This window comes from Talpa europaea (genome assembly GCF_964194135.1).
Source record: "Talpa europaea genome assembly, chromosome: 10".
Taxonomy (NCBI): Eukaryota; Metazoa; Chordata; class Mammalia; order Eulipotyphla; family Talpidae; genus Talpa; species Talpa europaea.
Genome location: NC_140077.1, coordinates 32350305 through 32366350, shown reverse-complemented (window position 1 = coordinate 32366350; position 16046 = coordinate 32350305). Strand labels below are relative to the sequence as shown.

Here is a 16046-nt window from a genome sequence, read left to right as displayed (position 1 = left end):
CTGTGTCCATTTTCCAAAGGAACTGAGGCTCAAAAAGAACTGTACCCGAGACCACAGAATCAACTATTGACAGAGCTTGAATGTCTCCCCAGGTCACCTTGATTGCAAAGGGCCTTCCTCTCTGCCACATCAAAAGTTCAACATCAGTAGCCCCAAAGAGCCACAGAGAGCTCCCTGAGCATCTGGCTCTGATATCATGCTGTTTTTTCTCTTCTGTTGCTGGATTCTGGTCAAACGTTTGCTAATAATGTCTGCCTACAGCACCTGACCCTATGAAGGTTTTATGGTTGCATTTCTTTCCGGGACCTCTGGTACTCTGTGGAAACAATATTATTTAGTAAACCAAGTATTGTTCCAGTGGGAGAAGGTTTTCACAACTCCAAAGGAGAAGGAACTGGAAAAGTCCTAAGTTGGAAGAATCAATGGCTCCCTTCCTCAAGGTCTGAAACTGCACACCATCAGCAAAACTAAGGGCAATAAACAAGTTCCTCAGCAGGGCAAAGGGACTCATTGATTTTCAATGATTTGTCAAAATTTTAAATTGTCCAAAGACCATGATAAACAATAATCTAGCCTGAGTTATTCCATAGGAAAGATTAAGGGTAGAGTAAATTGGTTTGCCTAGATACAAAATATATTACAAAGAGAAAAGAATACAGAATAAAAAATATCATCCTAGGGAAAGAAAACAAGGTAAGTGAATATATGAACCCAGGCAACATAGAGGAAGGTATACTTGAGGTCAAATATCCCATAGAGAAGCACTGGGACAGAGTTGTGCAGGTACTCCATGAGTGTGCACACACACAATACATAGACACACACAAGGAAGAGTGTAAGTCCTTGTCCATGCATGCCCCATTCACTATACTAGCTTGATGTCTGGCATACAGTTGGTGCTGAAAAAAAATTGCATAAAATGATTAGTGAAGAGCTGGAGGAATGAATATTAGAATCCTGGAAGACCAGGACCTTGAATCAAAGTGAGCAGGGCTGGACATGTCCTGTTTGCCCTTCCAGGGCTGTGTTCCACCCTTCTCCATCCTGCTCTCTCTTCAGAGACTGACTTTCATGGATAGCATCAATAAGCACCTTTGGCCTTTGTCTAGGAGTCACTTTCTAAGGCTGAATGAGATATCAAATGCTAATACTAATAAAACAATATCAATAAACACAATTTTTCAACATGTTTTCTCAAACTTGAGAGGGCATGAGCATCACCTGGAGGGCAAGTTCAAAGACAGATAATTTCTCCCTCTATAGCTTCTGATTCATTAACTCTACAGGAAGCCCCAAGAAATTACATTTTTAACTCATTCCAGCATATTCCCACATGATGCTTGGTACTGCTGATCCAAGGACCACACTGAGAATTATTGTGTTAAAATAGTCTTACAAAGCATAGAACTAATCTGTGAACATCACCTCTAATCTTTACAACTCTGCAAGGACGCAGTGTTATTATTCCTATGTTTCAGATGAGGTAATTTTGGTTGGGAGATAGTTAACTTGCCCAGTATCTCACCATTAGAAAAGATGGGTACAAGAAGCAAACCCAGTTCTTGCTGACTCAAATCACATGTTCTATTCGCTAAACACTGTGGCTTTAACTGAGCATTTGGTTTCATTGAGACAAAGTTCAAGTGAGATCCATGAAAATATATCCTGAGATCAAGGTGGCTTTGTTATCTGAAGCCAACTCCTCTTAATGTTTCTTTAGCCATAAAGGGTTTTTGGAAACTGGCAACTCAGACTATGCTGGAAGGAAAGAGAAGCAGTAAAATGTATGTGATCACAATTAATATTAAATACTATTCCTGAATGTGTTGGGAGACATTATTGTGGGTGTTACGTTGAAGAGTCTCATTCTCTAACCCCATTTGTGGCTAAGCGTTCCTTTATAGCTTTTGCTAAAATGTCAGTCTTGAAAGGGAGAGCTCACATAATAGCCTGAAAGCATTTGGAGGTGACATTCTAATCAAATAAATCCAATTGAACTCCCATCTCTCACAACTGAACAAGTTCTGGGTTCTACTTGGCAGAATGCACAGCTTTTTTATAAAGATTTATTTTATTTATACAAGAACTGGGGTACAGGCCATAGGCGTGGGAGGGTAAGAGAATTCACCAGAGACAGAGTGGGGAGCAGAACAGGCAGATGACCGAAAACACTGCTGAGGGGAACAGCGGGCGAGACAGGAGAGGTCTGCCACGCCATGTGGGTTGCTCCCTGGCCAGCTGGGAATTGAACTTGCACTGCAGAGGTTGCAGACATCTTCACAGCACTGTACTCAACCAGCTGCACCACCGGGGAGGCCCAGAATGTATAGCTTTGTAATGTCAAAGAATCAGAAAACTTTACCATCAGAGGGGCCTGGTAGGGCCACTGCCCTGATGGACACTGGTTGTGTAACCAGGACTAACAAACAAAAACTAACTAGAATGTGATCGCTTCTCCTCACTTCCCCCTGTAACTAAGTGAGGTCTAAGACCTGGGCTGTAAGTAATAGGTCCAAGACCACGTGCATGTGAAAAGACTTAAAACATTACAATACCAAATTTCAGGCTTAAGATTTAAAAAAATCAAGTTCCTCACCATTTCTGTTTTCTTTGTCAGAGTTTTTACTGTTTCTATACGCTTCCTGATTTGAATTACTCCCCCACCCCTCTTCACACACACATACAAACATGCAAGCACAAACACATGCACACTCACATACAAACACTAAAAAGTTTAAATGTAGGATCCAAAGGCACTCTTAACTACCCTATGATAGTGAGTAAAAAACTATCCATCCCAGGGCCTCTCCAGTGGTGCAGTGGGTTGAGCCACACTTCGAAGCTGTCCACAGCCTCTGCAGCACGGGTTCGATTCTCGACCCACCAGGAAGAAACTCACATGGCACAAAAGACCTTTCCTGTCTCGCCCGCTGCTCCCCTCAGCAGTGTCTTTGGTCCATCTGCCTATTCTGCTCCCTGCTCTGTCTCTGGTGAATTCTCTCACCCTCCCATGCCTCTGACTGTACCCCAGTTCTTGTATAAATAAATCTTTAAAAAAAAGAAAAACAAAACAAGTAGGTGTTAAGTTAAAGGGTTCCTAAGTTTTATAGACACATTAAAAAAAAAAAACTATCCCAATATAAAGTACTGTTTCTACTCAAATAGATTTTACATTGTTGATGATGACAACAATGATGGTGATGATAAAAAAAAAACTCATAATAATAATAAATACATGGAAGGTAGAAAAAGTTGATGATCTTTGGGCAAACTATTTAATGTTTTTGAGTTTTGCAATTTCATTTTCAAAATAAAAATACCTTCACTGGAAAAGAAAAAGGATATAATCACAATACCACAACACAACGACTCTTTATAAATGTTATTTTCCTTCCTCCCTTACGCCCTTTTTGTTCCTAGACAAACAACATTAATATCAACAAAATGGAAAGAAAAATAAGCTAAACAAAAATTGCCAACAATCTGGTTGACACAATAAATCAAAATTGTTTTCATCAGTAATCGCTTCTTGATTTTAATATAATCAAATCACAAAACAATTTCCTTCAAATGCAAAAACTTAAGTCATAAAACCCAAAGCAATATTACTCAGTGGAACAAATAGTTCGGAATCTGCCCAAGTTTATAGCCAGCACTAAGGTGAAGTGTATGAGACCTGGGTACAAAGCAAATTATGGAGCAGAGGAAATCTGAAAAATAAATTCAGATTGAAGGGGAATGAACACCCTCCCACCCCTCTTGTGAGGAATTTGAAAATAATCAAAGTTAGCATGATGGCACAGGTATTGGTTTGATTCCAGAGCTTACCCTACCAAATTATAAAAATCGCAAAAGAAAGTAATTCAAGAGTTCATAACAAGATTTGCTTGGCAATGCTCAAAACCCAAAGCAAAATAATTTAATAAGGGAGACACAGTGGGGGCTTTCTGTGATCTTTGGACTGTATTATCCCAAACTAATCATCATCAAATGGAATTAAGCAGCAGGGGGTTAGGAAGGCACCAACTTAGTCAATTGTATGGGAACCTGATGGAGGAGACTAAAAGCCCCAGGTCCTCCCTGATCCTCCTCACCCCTTCTGGCCTTCTCTGCAACTGGGTGCCAGAAATGCTGCCCATTCACATAGAGGGAAGGTGCATCTAGCTGCATTCCATACACTTTGTTTCTTATACATTGAACATTTACTTTGATTTTTAAAAGGACAAAAGGCTTTGGGTATTTGTTCAGGTATTTTACCCCTGTGCCTACCTCAGCTCTAGGCCCCAGCTCAAACAAATGAATAAGAGACAGGTCCGATCCTAGGCAGGTTCCATGTCCAGTGGGGGATGCAACAGAGCAGGCACTGAGGATGGAGACATATCTGACGTAGCTATGCTCTGGGATGTCAGGTGTGTTAAGGGAGCCTCTGGCCCTACCTGGAGAAAGGAGGAGCTCTGGGGAGCTCAGGAAGAGTGAAGGCTTTGGCAAGGCTGTAGCGGTAACCAGGACCCAGCCTGGGAGACAAAGAAATGATGTTCTAAGAAGCATGTACAGAGGTATACAAAGGTACAGAGACTGCTCAGGTTTCCCATGACTGGAAGAAAAGGTGAGTGGCAGGCAGGACCTGAGGCTTCACTTTGTTCTTGCTTCTCCTCCACTTCTGCAGCGTATCACAAGGCAATACAATACAGATACAGGAGTGAGAAAACTATTCCATTCACAACCTAGGTCAAATACTGACTCCAGCTGGATATTCAGCCAGTCCCTTGCCCTCTTCAAACTTTCTTTTCCTCATTACTATCTGAGGTGTGTTGAAGCACAATTGAGCTAATGCATGGTAGAAATTAACACAACACCTGATCTGTCCCAGATCTTTCCAATTTTATTTATTGTGATTTAATTCATCTAGTAGCACAAGCATTAACACAAAGCTCCAGTAGAAGGAAGGAAAACTGGCTAAAATAAGAAAAAATATTTATTTTGAAATAACACATTGTCCAAAATTAGTCTCCTGACTTTGATTTTATACCAATTCTAACTCCATTTTAAGTGGAAAATATCAAGTCCACTTGTACATATTAACTAAGCTCAGCACTTGCAAATGAGTTGATTAATGAACAGGTGAATGATTAATAAATGGAAAAAAGACCAAACACTTCAAATTGTAAAGTGTTGCAGAAGTACATATCTGAGGAAGGAGTTTGTATATCAATTCTGACTACTGAACAAAGTTAAGACAGTGAGCCATGACCTTACTCACTTTCCTCAAACCCATTAAAATTCATAGATCACTGGTGGCAATGCTTAAAGTGGGCCAAGGAAAAAAATTAGTTGAAAAGAAAGTGACTTCTGTTCTACTTCAGTCTCCAGAATAATAAAGCAAAAATACATAATGCCTACACAAGAATAAAGAACAAGAGAGAAAAAAAAAATCACAATCAAGGGTATGAGAAAGGTAGAAAAAATGCCAACTTGTAAAAAGATTTCTACTACTAAAGGTAAATCCACAAGGATTTGATTTAAAATAAAACACTAAAGCCTGAGTACTTTTTTTGATTCCAAAGATAGTAATATAATTCATTCAAAGCCCTGCTTTTGGCAATACATAATAATGTTTTGTCAAGAGCTTTAAATGTTTATATCCATTTTTGACACCATAATTCTACTTTTGAAATTTTGACCTGAAGAAATAAATGTAGTAACTGAAAAAACATAAGGCAAGCATATCTTTATTATATTATTTATATTTGTGAAAATTTGGATATGACCCAAATGACAATCAAGAAGGGAATGTCTAAATAAATTATTTTACATCTACTTGATGAAATATTAATTAGCCACTAAAATGATTTTTTGTAAAGTTTTATAACAGTGTCAGAAAAATGCAAGCTAAAATATATTTTCTATAGCATAGGGTATAACATTTTTATAGAGATTCAAAAGACTACATGCATACATACACAAACACATGAATTCTTATGACCTTATTGAGGTGATTAAAAAAACATATTTGGTTCTTTTCTGTATGTTTTTAGGACGAATATTCTAAACTTTTCTATGGTCATTAAATGACAACTGTATCTAAGAGTTCATCTCAACACCTCTTGTTATTTTTAAAATTGACATGAATTACAGGATATTAACCTAGTACAGTTGAAGTTGACTTGGATCACAGAGGCAGAGAATGTGAAGAAGGCTCAAGTGTATTAACCACGTGGCCAAAGCCCAATACCACACGAAGGGGTTTTGTAGACAGTCATTGTTAAGCAGGAAAAACACAACCTCCTTCATTCCCTACATTTAGTAGAAAATAAAATGGGTTTTGTTTATATGGAATTCAACTGACTTTATTTCCTCTCTGAGTTTTCATTATTTTTCTATGTATTTTATTTTCTGTTTGCCAGTTTTCCTTAACATTCGCATATTAGGATCTTCAAAACTGAAAAGAAATCAAGGCTTTGGATTGTGAAATGTGTGCGCAGAATGGGGTTATTTTAACCTCACTAAGAATCAATCTCAGCTTTCTGTCTGCATAACCTTTTCCACATTAAATCACAGCCTTCTGCTATCCTTAGAACTCAGTAGGGATACCTTGAAGGAAAAGACTAAGTCTGATGCTTTATATTTTGAGCTGAATGATAATGAAAATACAGCATCTAAAAATCCATGGGATTCAGCTAAAATAGTGGTTAAAGGGAAATTTATAGCTTGAAATGTTTCTATTAGGAATACAAACAAGAATAAAATCAATGATCTAAGTTTTAACATTAAGAAAACAGAAGAGGTAAAAACAAATTAAAACCAAAGTAAATAGAAGAAAAAAATTAACAACAAGGCTGAAATCAATAAAATGTAACAACAGAGAAAATCAATAATGTCATAGGCTGGTGCTTTGAAGGGAACAACTATGTTCATGGATCAGTTGAATCATTACTGTAAAGATATCTACCTGTAGGGTAAAGAAAATATCAGGCTTTTCTGCCCTTCCGCCATCAAGATAGATGATGGATCCTTGTCCTGAATGCATGCCTGATGGCGGGCACCTGGAGTAGGGTGTGGGCATAGGTAGATGGGATTCAGCTGAGCTAAGACTGTGCTTTTTAAGGGCGGCGTCACGGGGGGACGCCAGCAGCAGCAGTAGCAGCAGCAGCAGTAGAAGCCGAAGCAGAAGCCGAAAGAGAAGCCGAGAAGCAGCAGAACGAACGCTAGAGAGCCCAGATAGAGTGAAGACTTGCTGGGGGCTGGGAGGCCTGCCAGCCTCCCAGCCCCCCAGCCAGCACCCCTGCCTGCCATATGCCTGGTGAACCCCAAATAAAAAACCTGCAAAACTACTGAGGACTCTGACTCCTCCTTTACCTGGTCTGCATGGGATCAGAAAACCTGCACAGTGGCCAGTCCGGCCTTTACACTACCTTACCCCAAGATTTATGGATAAAATATAATAGTTATCAAATCTCAAGCTTTTTGAAGAAATTGACAAGATGACTCTAAAATTTCAATGGAAATGCAATCAAAAAAGAACAAAATTGGAGGAGTTAAACTACCTGATTTAAGAAAATATTATAAAGATAAAACAACCAATGGAATCGAACAGGGAATCCAGAAATAGCCCTATACATAATGGACAGCCAATTTTTACTCAAACATCTCATCTATGTGTTAAATGAATATGTTAAATAAATGGCATTAGATCTACTGCTTATATGTGTAAAAAGAAGTAAACCTGGACCACTCCTTCAATTCATACACAAAAAACTAATTTGAAATGCAATGTACATGTAAATACAAAAACTCCTAGAAGAAAATTTGCAAGTTTAAGGTGGGGAAAAACTTTCTTAGGACACAATAAGCATTAATTGTAAAAGAAAAGCAAGAAATTTAAAACTGAAATAATTGGTTTTTATCAAAGTAAAATAAATTCTTGTGCTCAAACAACACCATTAAGAAATGAATAGGCAAATTATAGACTGGGCATTATATTTGTAGTTCTTTTAATGATCAATGATTCACATATCTACAATATAGTTTTTTTAAAAACTCATCTAAATCAGCAATGATAAAGTTGAAGTGCTCAGGAAAAGTGAACAAAAGACTTGAGCACATATTTCTTAAAAGAATATATGTGGATGGCCAATTAGCACTTAAAAAAGTACTCACATCATTAGTCACCAAAGGAATGCAAAATTAAAACAATGAACTAACTGTTCACACTCCACCTGCTACGTTGTCTACAGTCAAAAAGACTGAACAATAAATGCTGATTAGAATGTCCAGCAACTAGAATTTAACAAGTATGTCAGGAGTATATTATTAGAGGGAATGTAAAATAGCATAATCACATTGTAGGTTGTTATGCAGTTTCTTCTAGAGGCTAATGCAACTCTACCTTGTGACAAGAAAGCCCATTCTTTTGTATTTATCAAAGAAAAATGGAAACATCTCTAAAAAAAATTGTTTAAGAATGATCATACTGTCTTATTTATAGTAGCCCTAAATTGGCAATAACTAAAATCCATGTCAATTGGAGAATGAATAAATTAAGATTTATTCATACAATGGAATAATACTAAAAAAAAATGAAAAGTACTACTATTCACACTGTACTATGAGACTAAATCTTATAGACATTTAGTTGTGTAAAATGCAACATAAGCCAAACACATACATTCTATGTGATTCCATGTATATGAATAATAGGACAGGTAAATTCAACCAGTGGTGGGCATCCCTGGTGGCACAAGGGGTTAAACACCACACTATGAAGCAATCCACAGGCTCTTCATCACGAGTTCAATCCCCAGGGAGCAACCCACATGGTGAAGCAGACCTCTCCTGTCTGGCCTACTGCTTCCCTCAGCAGTGTATTTCAGTCAGTCTGCCTGTTCTGCTCCCCACTCTGTCTCTGGTGAATCCTCTCACCCTCCTGCATCTCTGGTTTGTTCCCAGCTCTTGTATGAATAAATAAAAATTTTAAAAAAATTAACCAGTAGTACTAGAAATTTGTAAGTGGTTGTATCTAGGATTAGGGAGATTTATCTACAAAGTGACCTGAGAAAACTTTCCAAAGTGATGAACATGTTCTGTATCTTGTTTTTGGTAGTGATTACTCAATTGTATACCATCGTTTAACTCATGAAATAAATACTTAATACAAGTGCATTTTATTGCCTATCAATTAAACCTCATAAAAGACTAAGCATTATTTGTCTTTATATTTTAACAACCTTCTTTTCCTAACATATGGTATGTACTAACACAATTTGCTGACTCAATGTCAACCTTGCACTATAATTTATTCTGGACACTTTCCCTTTATGCACTGGAAAGCTCACAATATTGTGGGCAGGGCTTTCTCAGTCTCAGGGAGCTCAGAGAGGCGAATTCACTCAACTAAAGCCACGATTAAAATAAGTCAATAATGGAACTTAAGTTCACATCTCCATACTCCTAGAAAGAAGGTATTCAAACTATTTTCTTCAATGGATGCATAAGTGAATAAATGAATAAATAAGGAGAAGCTAGTCTCCAATTTGCCAAATGGAGATGGTGCCTTTTGAACAAATACAAAAGAGATACAGATGCATGATTATCCAACATGAGTGCCTGGGCAGGAAGAAGGGTCATAGAATTCCTGATTCACATTTACTTGGAAGCAGAGAAAGGACAGAATACATGTCTTGGAGGATGCAGGGCTATGTATAGAGCACTCTTGCTGGTTTCCACCACCCAGGGCCCCCTCATTCATACCAGGCCCTTTTGAGAGGTTCAAACCTGTGTCAAGGACCACTTTCATCAACTTGGCCAAGCCTTCTTGATCATCAAACCTACTGTGCCCAAGTATGGTGTGCCATCCATATAAGCCTCTTCCCCTCCTCACTAGACACTCCAACATTCCAAGGAACCAGGATCTTCTGTCATCTAGATCCTTCCAAATGGAGTCGGCTGCAGGACACCAAAGTTCCTGTAGAAGGCTGTCATCCTTCTAGGGACATCTTTTCTGCCATAAGGGTTGGTTCCATACACTTGGCAGGGAGCATGTGATAAGAGAACAGGCTTTGTCACAAATGTCCCAGAGTAGCGAGCAAGGGGAAGTAGTCCATGCAGGTGCTGATGGGCGGTAACCACACACAGGCTGCTGGCAAAGCAGGCAGTAGGTCAGTGTGAAAATAAATAAGACTTGTGGGTTGTGAGTCCTGTTTTCCTCTTGCATTTGCTTTCACACTTTATGATCTCAGTGATATTAACTGTGTGGGAAAAACTACTTTCTGTTAGGATTGTTACTTCCAAAAGTAACTTCCTTCTGAAAAATACTATCGGCAGTCACAGGGTCTGAAACAAGGTACTTGTCTATTTATTCAAAGAGCTCAATGAGCTGTGAAGAGTGACATTTATTTTTTTAAACATTTTTTAAAAAGATTTATTTATTTATTCAAGCTCTGGGTATAGTCAGAAGCGCAGGAGGGTGAGAGAATTCACCAGAGCCAGAGCAGGAAGCAGAGCAGGCAGAAGGACCGAAGTACACTGCTAAGGGGAGCAGCGGGCGGCAGGAGAGGTCTGAGCTCCATGTGGGGCCCTCCTCCGGTGGCCGGGGAGCAGCCGGGGATCAAACTGGCGCTGCAGAGGCTGAGGGCAGCTTTGCAACCCAGCGCTCAACCACTGCACCACTGGGGAGGCCCAAGATTGACATTTAAACTATTAACACTGTACTCTATTTGACAATGTTATTAAATATTAGGTCTGATTTATGGAAAGGCTTAATAAATTGGCAGTCCAGGTCAGCCCTGGCACTGCACAGAGATTGGGTTCTGCTGGATGTTACTGGGGAAAGCTTAGCAAGCTAAAGAAGAAAAATAAAATAACCTTATCAACAATATTAAAGTCTAAATTCATATGACAAAGTTATTATCATATAAATTTGAATCACTTGCTGTTCAATTCTGCATCTCAAAGTTTCTCTAATTGATATTTTTAATAGTTTGGAAATCCAAAGATAAAACGACGGGCTTAAATAACCTTTGCTATAACACATGGGAAGAAGAGCAAGGCTTTTAAAAATGAAGCCAAGCATATATCTGTGTACTTTGGTACAAAGTACAAAGGAAGGGGGATGAAGATTATGCAAGGATGAGAAGGCACACTGAGGCACAGAAATGGGGTGCTACCCTATGTGAAGAGGCAAGGTTGGGGGACTTTGCCCCTTTTTTGGGGGGGAGGACCCTCGCCGGCTGCCGGGGATCAAACCGGCGCTGCAGAGGCTGCAGGCAGCTTCGCAACCCAGCGCTCAACCGCTGCGCCCCAGGGAGGCACGACTTTGCCACATTTATGCACGCTCATGTAAACTTGAGCAAGCCATTTACTCTCTCCCAGACTCAGACCCCATTTCTACATGATGGAGATACTAATAATCAAGTAGTTTTGCTTAGTAAGAAAGAAATAATGCATGTAGATCATCTGGCACAGTGCCTGACACACAGAGACTGCTCAAAAGATTTCACAGGAGGCTTGGCCAAGCCAGGAAAAACTCTGGGTCCCAGGGCACTGAGGGAGATGTCTCTGGGCCTGATTCAGACCTGAAAAAGATCAGAAAGGACAGAGCTGGTGTGCTACCAGCTGGTGAAGAGCGAGGGGAGCCACTACTAGTTATGCTTGCTTGCTTGGAGATGGAGGACGAGCTGCTGTGTTCCTGGGTGAGTCTGTGTGTTATTAGAGGTGAGGTGACTATAGGCTATTAGATTTCAGCGACCTCGGGGCAGTAGCCAGGGAGTGTCCACTGCCATAGATCAGGGATCATCAGACTTTTTCTATAAAGGTTCAGGTCATAAATATTTTCAGTTTTGTGGGAAACATGGTCTCAAAGACTCCACTTAGCAGAAGCAGCAGGAAAATCAGTCCTAGACAGTATGTGAAGGAATGGGTATGTCTGCGTGCCAGTAAAATGTTGTTTACAAGAACAGGTGGTGGGCCAGATTTAGCCCTTGGACCATAGTTTGCCAACTGTTGCCCTAGCCTTGTCTCAGGTCCGACAGGAGCGCGTGGCTAAGAAGGAAAGCCACCTCTCTCCTCTCTCAGAGGCCCAGCAGGAACTCTTCCCCGAGAGAAGGCTATAAAAAGACAAGCCTGAAAGAGACCCCCAAACTACTTCCCTCTCTCTTCCATCACAGAAACCAGGGAGGGTAATCCATTAACTGATGGCACCAACTACATTCCCGCTTTATGTTTCTTTGCTCAGACAGGAAACATGTGATTCATTCAGGGATAATCCAATAGTTACTGAGATTTACAGGGTGCCAGGAAGGTTTGCTGTAAAAAAGGATATGTTTTAGGCTCATATTAAATACATAAGCATCCCTGCCCTTCCAAACTCCTGTCTGCTCTCTTCCCTGGGGCCTACACAGGGCTGCCCTCTCCTTGTCTGAATGGGTCACAGCGATGGGACAGCCATGACATAATCCCTTTCCCAGGTTCTGATACTGTGGAACAGTGATCACCTCTTGCTAAGCAATTTCCCACCTAAATTGGTTTCAAGTCATTAAAAGCTGCAGCACTCCCAAGTTAAAAATAATAGCAGCTCTCCGAGGTTACCCTCGATACCAAGCTCCTTGACTTATTAGCAATTAGATATCACTCCGCTACCCCCCAGTCTCCGGAAATGGAACCAGAGTCACCAAAGAGTAACTGAAAATTAGAACTGGGGTCATTGTTTCCTTGCTAAAGAAGTTTCCTGTGACATCCCTTGGGATTGTCCTGTCTTCACCTTTGCTGGTCTGTCTGCACTGCACAGAAGCAGGCGCTATTTAGAATTTAAAGAAGTCCCTCCTCCCCAAATACTTCCCAACTTATTGGGCTTTTCCTTCTGATTTCTGGATTCTGGATGTGGCCTGCACTATAGGCATGCCTGTCCTCAGGCTAGTCTGCAATGTTCCAGGTATTCACGAGGTTTCTGAGGACGGAGCCTGAGGGTGAGAGGCAGTTCCATAAGGGGAGGGGTCAGGAAAATTTTCAAACAAGCGTTTAGGTTCAGTAGCCATCCAAACAGGCACAGGAAAAAGGAGGATGTGAGAGTGAATCTGAGTTCTTCCAATAAAAAATGCAGTGCACTCCATTTTCTGACAATACTATAAACTCACTTTTATGACACTAGTTATAAAACCCTTAATATTTGTCTAGTGCTGGTAGACAGTTATTTTTTTTTTCCTAGAGAGCCAAACTTTGCAAGAGGGAGATTTGTGACCCCAAAGCCGGTTTGGGGTTTATAAAATGAAGGTGTCATAAAAGTAACACATCCTATGCACTAAAAAAAGATTAGATTCTGTATCATGGAGCTATAGACATTTATAAAGCATCCCTTATTTGCATTTCCACTACTTATTATTTTTGTATTGTTTTATTCATGAGTAAGACCTTAAATATCACCAGAGGGTGAATGATTTCTTATGTGCCAGCAGTGGGCTAGGGATAAGTAGGAGGACAAGAAGACATTTCCCTGATGACCATCTCCAGATTTATCACCCTCCAGAGGGCTCTAAGGGTGATGTTTGCCCTCTTGAGGGACACCAGGAGTCAGCATAGGCAGGCACATAGGAGCTTGCAAGGGTAAAAGGGGGTGGCATCTGTGGGTGCCAAATTCCATCTGGCTTGCTTTGGACTTATGTATTTAGAAGAGTAGGTAGGTGTACAAAAGGGAATTTATCATAACACTTTGATTAGGACACCTGTCCTTTTGTCCTTTTAATTGACTCATTTGCTATTTATTATAATGAGAAATAAGAAAATAATTCAAGGCCCGTAAATCTAAAGATAACATTACCCTGACTTGAATCCAAGACTCTCTCTCTCTTCCCTGTTGCTTTGCCTGTCCTATCTGTAGTACTATGGATCTTGTACTTTATCATCACTGTGGAATCATGTGTTATACATTTTCAGGGGTATTATGTTATATGCTATTTTCTATTAGTTGGGCTAAATTAAATTGTCTTTTTTTTTTTGTTAATGATCTACTGCTAAGATTTCTCCATACTATTACACAAAGCTATTTATCCATTCATTTCATGTAGGTCATACAATTTTTACCTTGTTAATGCCTATTTGGATTGTTTCCAGGGTTGGAGCTCTGTAAGTGACGTTATCATGGTCTTTCTCATCTCTGGAGTGCTGTGGAAGTTTATTTTGGGTGTATGCATTAAGTGGAATTGCTGGGCTATAGGGTATGCTATGTTCTATTTTATAAGAGAATGACAAACTCCTTTCCAAAATGGTTATACTGAGCACACCCCCACCAACCATTAACCACCTGTTACTCCCATCCTCTCCACCACCTCCCATTTTGTACCAGTGTAATTGGTGTAAAATAACATATCTTTATGGTTTGGATTTGCATTTCCTGGATCATTAATGATTTTGAACCTCTCTTCATATAGTTACTGGCCACATGCATTGCCTCTTCTATAAAAGGCCTGTGCAAGTCTTTTGCCTATTTTCCTATTAAATTGCTCAAGCTTTTCTTATTGATTTGTAAAAGGTTTTCATATAATATTACTATTAATCCTGTATTGGTGATAAACAGGGTAAATATCCCCTGCCAGTGCATAGCTTGACTTTTTATTTTCTTTAAAGTGTCTTGTAATGAACAGAGGTTTGTTAAAGTCAAGAGCAGCTACCTTTTCTTCTGTAAGATGTAATTTCTATAGCATTGTTTCAATGAATCTTCATGAGACTCCTATGTGTGTGGAATTTTTGTCTCTCTGTGAGAGACAAAGAAAGCAGAGAAGGCAAACTCAAAGGCCATTTGGCTCAAGCCTAACATTCATAAAAGGCTTTAAATCAACTTTGTATTCATTATCTCCAAATGAGGTCACCTATAGCCACAAAGATTCACTGTCAGAGATGAAAGAAGATCTGGCAGCTTCAAGTTAGAGTACCATCCTTTGTAGTGTACTACAAATTAAGAGGTTTAATAAATCTTATAAGCATGGTATAACACACCTATGTTGCCTCATGTGATTTTTATTAAGGTGTCAACTGGTTAAATGTAAACATTCATGTTTCATAGCATGTACTTGTAAATATTTTAAGTATCTAAGGAGACCACAAAACAGGAAGTTTCCAGGACTCGCTCAACTCTGACAGGTTCCAGACAGGAAGGGTGGTGGCTCAGTTTTACATTGCTCGTGGGTAGTGGAGCTGGGATTCACTCCAGAGCCAGACAATTTCTGCTGTTCAGTGTGGCTACAGGGCCATCCAGAGTGAACTGCCATGTGCAGATATGAGCCCATCAGGCTCCCATACAAAGCTCTGCTGCCAGGAACTGTGGTCTCCACTGGTTAGAGGCCTAATGTGCCTTAATGTCTCACTGCTTCTGAAGTTGAATTCAAGCCCCTGCCTCTCTCCCTCCTTCGGACTCTCCTGGGAGGACCAGCAGATTGCAAAGGACTCTACTCTTCATGTACATCAGGGTGATGTGGCCTGATGGTCCCAAACTAACCCCAAACTTTCCCCTTTATGTCCACTGCCCACTGTAATAAAGCCAAGCGATCATCAATGGCTAGAGATATGAAACGGGTGGTGTGCGTGCATGTGTGTGTGTGTGTGTATTGCACAAGTGGAACTGATGGATAGAAGGTGGAATAGAAGAAAGGAGATGCTGAGGCTGACTGGATAGGTGTATGAGAGAGAGAGAGAGAGAGAGAGTGTGTGTGTATGTGAAGGTTGCACAGAGGTGGCAGGTAGGTAAAGTAGGAAAGAAGAGAGGACCTGCTGAAAATACTGGGTAGCCAGTCTGCTCAGAGAGGCAGCAATGCTGGCCACAAGGCACATCTTTTTCACATCATTGACTAGTGGCCTCCAGGACAGTAGCCACCATCACATGTGAGAGTCAGTTGACAGATGGACACCACTGCCAGTGGCATCCTTACGACACCTGCCTTCATCTCACCAGCTTCTTCCTCCTCAACCTTCATCTCCACAGCAAATGGTGGATTCATGCCCAGCTCCCCAGTGTGAAGCTCCAGGTGTCAGAACCTGACCAGGAATGTTTCTGATTCTCATCT

At 40.2% G+C, this 16046-nt stretch overlaps 1 protein-coding gene across 1 annotated transcript in view; it reads right to left on the bottom strand.

The window, feature by feature from the left end:
- Nucleotides 1-16046, bottom strand: part of GRID1 (glutamate ionotropic receptor delta type subunit 1) — a gene marked incomplete at both ends in the record, with an annotated part of 601422 nt that overhangs the window by 26145 nt on the left and 559231 nt on the right. The gene's annotated exons all lie outside the window — the stretch shown is intronic.